Below are 5000 nucleotides of genomic sequence, written 5' to 3'. Positions count from 1 at the left end.
GGGCCGGGCTTTCGGACCCCTGGGTGGGCTGACGGTGCCGCTCGGCCTCGCCCGACCGAAGCGGATGGACAGCCGGAGGGGGGGTGGCGGCTCGGACCGCCGACCCGCCCCGTCAAGGACGCAGCGCACGAGGGGGCCGTGGGACGGGCCCGCGCCCGTTGCCCGACGAGCCCCCGTGGGGTGGAAGGGGTCCCCCCCCTGCCGGGGAACGTCCCTCCAAGCACGGGTGCGGAAGAGAAGGAGGAGCAGGGTCCCAGGTCCGCCTGAACACCGGCGCGATCCCTGCCCGCCGCGGGAAGGGTGCCGGCCCGCGAAGGGCCCTCTCCGTCTCGTCCGCGAGCGCCCCATCGATCGGAAGGAGGAGCGGGGCCTCGCTCCCGGCGGCCGTCCCCGCGGACGTGCGCCGAGCCTCCCTCGAGAGCCCCCTCTCCGGAGGATCGGGCCCGAGACGACACCCCGAACCGCCGCAGACGTCCCCGCAGACGTCCGCCCGGGTCCCTCGTCCGAGTCCCCGGGAAGGGCCTTCACACGACGGTCGGTCTCTCTCACGTGTACGTCTCTAAAGGCTGGAGCCAGACAAGCCTTCTCTTACTATTCTCCCGGTACCTGTCGTAACCTTATACGTGAAAAGTCCCCCAGCGGCAACAGGCGGGAACGACTCACAAAAGCGGCCGACCGCCTGGAACTCTAGGTCGGCTGCACGGGTCAAATTCAACCCCATTCGGACTTCCAGAGCTCAGCCGGCCACCAGGTCAACCTCGCTGAAAGCGCCAGAGGTTGACCTGGTGTCCGGGGACCGAATCGGACACCAGGTCAACCTCCGCTAAAGCGGCCGGGGTTGACCTGTTGTCCCTGCCGGACTTAGAAAATTTTTCTCTCCAGCCCGGGACCGGGGTTGACCTGTTGTCCCTGCCGGACTTAGAAATTTTTTCTCTCCCGCCTGGGACCGGGGTTGACCTGTTGTCCCTGCCGGACTTAGAAATTTTTTCTCTCCCGCCTGGGACCGGGGTTGACCTGTTGTCCCTGCCGGACTTAGAAATTTTTTCTCTCCAGCCTGGGACCGGGGTTGACCTGTTGTCCCTGCCGGACTTAGAAAATTTTTCTCTGCCGCCTGGGACTGGGGTTGACCTGTTGTCCCTGCCGGACTTAGAAAATTTTTCTCTCCCGCCTGGGACCGGGGTTGACCTGTTGTCCCTGCCGGACTTAGAAAATTTTTCTCTCCCGCCTGGGACCGGGGTTGACCTGTTGTCCCTGCCGGACTTAGAAATTTTTTCTCTGCCGCCTGGGACCGGGGTTGACCTGTTGTCCCTGCCGGACTTAGAAATTTTTTCTCTCCAGCCTGGGACCGGGGTTGACCTGTTGTCCCTGCCGGACTTAGAAATTTTTTCTCTCCCGCCCGGTACCGGGGTTGACCTGTTGTCCCTGCCGGACTTAGAAATTTTTTCTCTGCCGCCTGGGACCGGGGTTGACCTGTTGTCCCTGCCGGACTTAGAAAATTTTTCTCTCCCGCCTGGGACCGGGGTTGACCTGTTGTCCCTGCCGGACTTAGAAATTTTTTCTCTGCCGCCTGGGACCGGGGTTGACCTGTTGTCCCTGCCGGACTTAGAAAATTTTTCTCTCCCGCCTGGGACCGGGGTTGACCTGCTGTCCCTGCCGGACTTGGAAAATTTTTCTCTCCAGCCTGGGACCGGGGTTGACCTGTTGTCCCTGCCGGACTTAGAAATTTTTTCTCTCCCCGCCTGGGACCGGGGTTGACCTGCTGTCCCTGCCGGACTTGGAGCCCGAGGAGGGAATCGGCCACCAGGTCAACCTCCGCTGAAAGCGGCCACGGTTTACCTGGTGCCCGGGGAGCGAATCGGACACCAGGTCAACCTCTGCTAAAGCGACCGAGGTTGACCTGGTGCCCGGGGAGCGAATCTGACACCAGGTCAACCTCTGCTAAAGCGCCAGAGGTTGACCTGGTGCCCGGGGAGCGAATCGGACACCAGGTCAACCTCTGCTAAAGCGGCCGGGGTTGACCTGCTGTCCCTGCCGGACTTAGAAAATTTTTCTCTCCAGCCTGGGACCGGGGTTGACCTGTTGTCCCTGCCGGACTTAGAAAATTTTTCTCTCCCGCCTGGGACCGGGGTTGACCTGTTGTCCCTGCCGGACTTGGAGCCCGAGGAGGGGATCGGCCACCAGGTAAACCTCCGCTGAAAGCGGCCACGGTTTACCTGGTGCCCGGGGAGCGAATCGGACACCAGGTCAACCTCAGCTGAAGCGGCCGGGGTTGACCTGCTGTCCCTGCCGGACTTGGAAAATTTTTCTCTCCAGCCTGGGACCGGGGTTGACCTGTTGTCCCTGCCGGACTTAGAAATTTTTTCTCTCCCCGCCTGGGACCGGGGTTGACCTGCTGTCCCTGCCGGACTTGGAGCCCGAGGAGGGAATCGGCCACCAGGTCAACCTCCGCTAAAAGCGGCCACGGTTTACCTGGTGCCCGGGGAGCGAATCGGACACCAGGTCAACCTCTGCTAAAGCGACCGAGGTTGACCTGGTGCCCGGGGAGCGAATCTGACACCAGGTCAACCTCTGCTAAAGCGCCAGAGGTTGACCTGGTGCCCGGGGAGCGAATCGGACACCAGGTCAACCTCTGCTAAAGCGGCCGGGGTTGACCTGCTGTCCCTGCCGGACTTAGAAAATTTTTCTCTCCAGCCTGGGACCGGGGTTGACCTGCTGTCCCTGCCGGACTTAGAAAATTTTTCTCTGCCGCCTGGGACCGGGGTTGACCTGTTCTCCCTGCCGGACTTAGAAAATTTTTCTCTCCAGCCTGGGACCGGGGTTGACCTGTTGTCCCTGCCGGACTTAGAAAATTTTTCTCTCCCGCCTGGGACCGGGGTTGACCTGTTGTCCCTGCCGGACTTGGAGCCCGAGGAGGGGATCGGCCACCAGGTCAACCTCCGCTGAAAGCGGCCACGGTTTACCTGGTGCCCGGGGAGCGAATCGGACACCAGGTCAACCTCTGCTAAAGCGGCCGGGGTTGACCTGCTGTCCCTGCCGGACTTGGAGCCCGAGGAGGGGATCGGCCACCAGGTCAACCTCCGCTGAAAGCGGCCACGGTTTACCTGGTGCCCGGGGAGCGAATCGGACACCAGGTCAACCTCTGCTAAAGCGGCCGGGGTTGACCTGCTGTCCCTGCCGGACTTGGAGCCCGAGGAGGGGATCGGCCACCAGGTCAACCTCCGCTGAAAGCGGCCACGGTTTACCTGGTGCCCGGGGACCGAATCGGACACCAGGTCAACCTCCGCTGAAGCGGCCGGGGTTGACCTGCTGTCCCTGCCGGACTTAGAAAATTTTTCTCTCCCCGCCCGGAACCGGGGTTGACCTGTTGTCCCTGCCGGACTTAGAAAATTTTTCTCTCCCCGCCCGGAACCGGGGTTGACCTGTTGTCCCTGAAGGACTTAGAAATTTTTTCTCTCCCCGCCTGGGACCGGGGTTGACCTGCTGTCCCTGCCGGACTTGGAGCCCCAGGAGGGGATCGGCCACCAGGTCAACCTCCGCTGAAAGCGGCCACGGTTTACCTGGTGCCCGGGGACCGAATCGGACACCAGGTCAACCTCTGCTAAAGCGCCCGAGGTTGACCTGGTGCCCGGGGAGCGAATCTGACACCAGGTCAACCTCTGCTAAAGCGCCCGAGGTTGACCTGGTGCCCGGGGAGCGAATCGGACACCAGGTCAACCTCTGCTACGGCGGCCGGGGTTGACCTGCTGTCCCTGCCGGACTTAGAAAATTTTTCTCTCCCCGCCCGGAACCGGGGTTGACCTGTTGTCCCTGCCGGACTTGGAGCCCGAGGAGGGGATCGGCCACCAGGTCAACCTCCGCTGAAAGCGGCCACGGTTTACCTGGTGCCCGGGGAGCGAATCGGACACCAGGTCAACCTCCGCTAAAGCGCCCGAGGTTGACCTGGTGCCCGGGGAGCGAATCGGACACCAGGTCAACCTCTGCTACGGCGGCCGGGGTTGACCTGCTGTCCCTGCCGGACTTGGAAAATTTCTCTCCCCGCCTCGGACCGGGGTTGACCTGCTGTCCCTACCGGACTTAGAACATTTTTCTCTCCCCGCCCCGGCCCGGGGGTTAACCTCGGGGCGCACAGCTTCCCGGGTCTGACGTGCACGTCCTGTCACCTCCCGGGCCCGGCGTCCTCGTCCTCCCTTCCCCTTGGGCCGGCTCGGAGGAAGTTTTCCCTCGGCCCGGCCTCCGGGTTAATTGTTTGGGCCCGGCTGACTGAGGCCAGGCTGCTGACGCTAAAGCCCGGGGAGGCGGGGGCCTACGGCCATACCGGACCGAATGCCCCCGATCTCGTCCGATCTCGGAAGGTAAACCGTCCCGGGCCTGGCTAGTACCTGGATGGGTGACCGCCTGGGAATCCCAGGTGCCGTAGGCAGCTTTTGGCCCCAGCGGGGGTAGAGCGGGGCGTGTGTCTGCCGTGCGGGAGCAGGGAAGCCGTGAGGCCAAGGCGGCGCGACGGTCCTGGGGGGCGCTGAGGCCTTTCCCTCTGCCTGCCTGCGTGTCGGGGGCGGGGGGGCGGGCGAGGAAGCTAAGGCCCTCACCCGGTGCGGTGCGATGGCTTGGGTCGGGTCGGGGAGAGGGAAGAAAGCGTGTGTGGAGCGTTGGTGGGGCAGGTGTGTGTGTGGGAGTGCTGGGTTGGGCAGGCCGTTGAGGCGGTGGCGGTGGTGGTGTTTTTGGTGGGAGTGAGTTGGGGTCAGGTGGGTGTGGGGTCCCCCCCGGGGGGTGGATGGTCTGAGGGTTAAGGCTTGGAACGTGCGTCTTGGGGGACCGTGGGTGGAGGTTGTTGAGAGCGGGGAAGGCCCTGGGTCCCGGTTGTGGACTATTAAGCCCGGTGGAGGGGGACCGTGGGTGGAGGTTGTTGAGAGCGGGGAAGGCCCTGGGTCTCGGTTGTGGACTATTAAGCCCGGTGGAGGGGGACCGTGGGTGGAGGTTGTTGAGAGCGGGGAAGGCCCTGG

The 5000-nt window shown here is 63.5% G+C and overlaps 1 non-coding gene across 1 annotated transcript; it reads left to right on the top strand.

The window, feature by feature from the left end:
- Positions 1–4301: 4301 nt before the first annotated feature.
- LOC142006219 (5S ribosomal RNA) lies at positions 4302–4420 on the top strand. Its single transcript, XR_012643327.1, has one exon. It is a non-coding gene; the product is annotated as a 5S ribosomal RNA (ribosomal RNA).
- The last annotated feature ends 580 nt before the right edge of the window (positions 4421–5000 follow it).

This window comes from Carettochelys insculpta, unplaced genomic scaffold (assembly GCF_033958435.1).
Source record: "Carettochelys insculpta isolate YL-2023 unplaced genomic scaffold, ASM3395843v1 scaffold_0043, whole genome shotgun sequence".
NCBI classification, from domain to species: Eukaryota; Metazoa; Chordata; order Testudines; family Carettochelyidae; genus Carettochelys; species Carettochelys insculpta.
The sequence above is the reverse complement of the archived record's forward strand: the minus strand, read 5'-3'. Positions and strand labels throughout refer to the sequence as shown.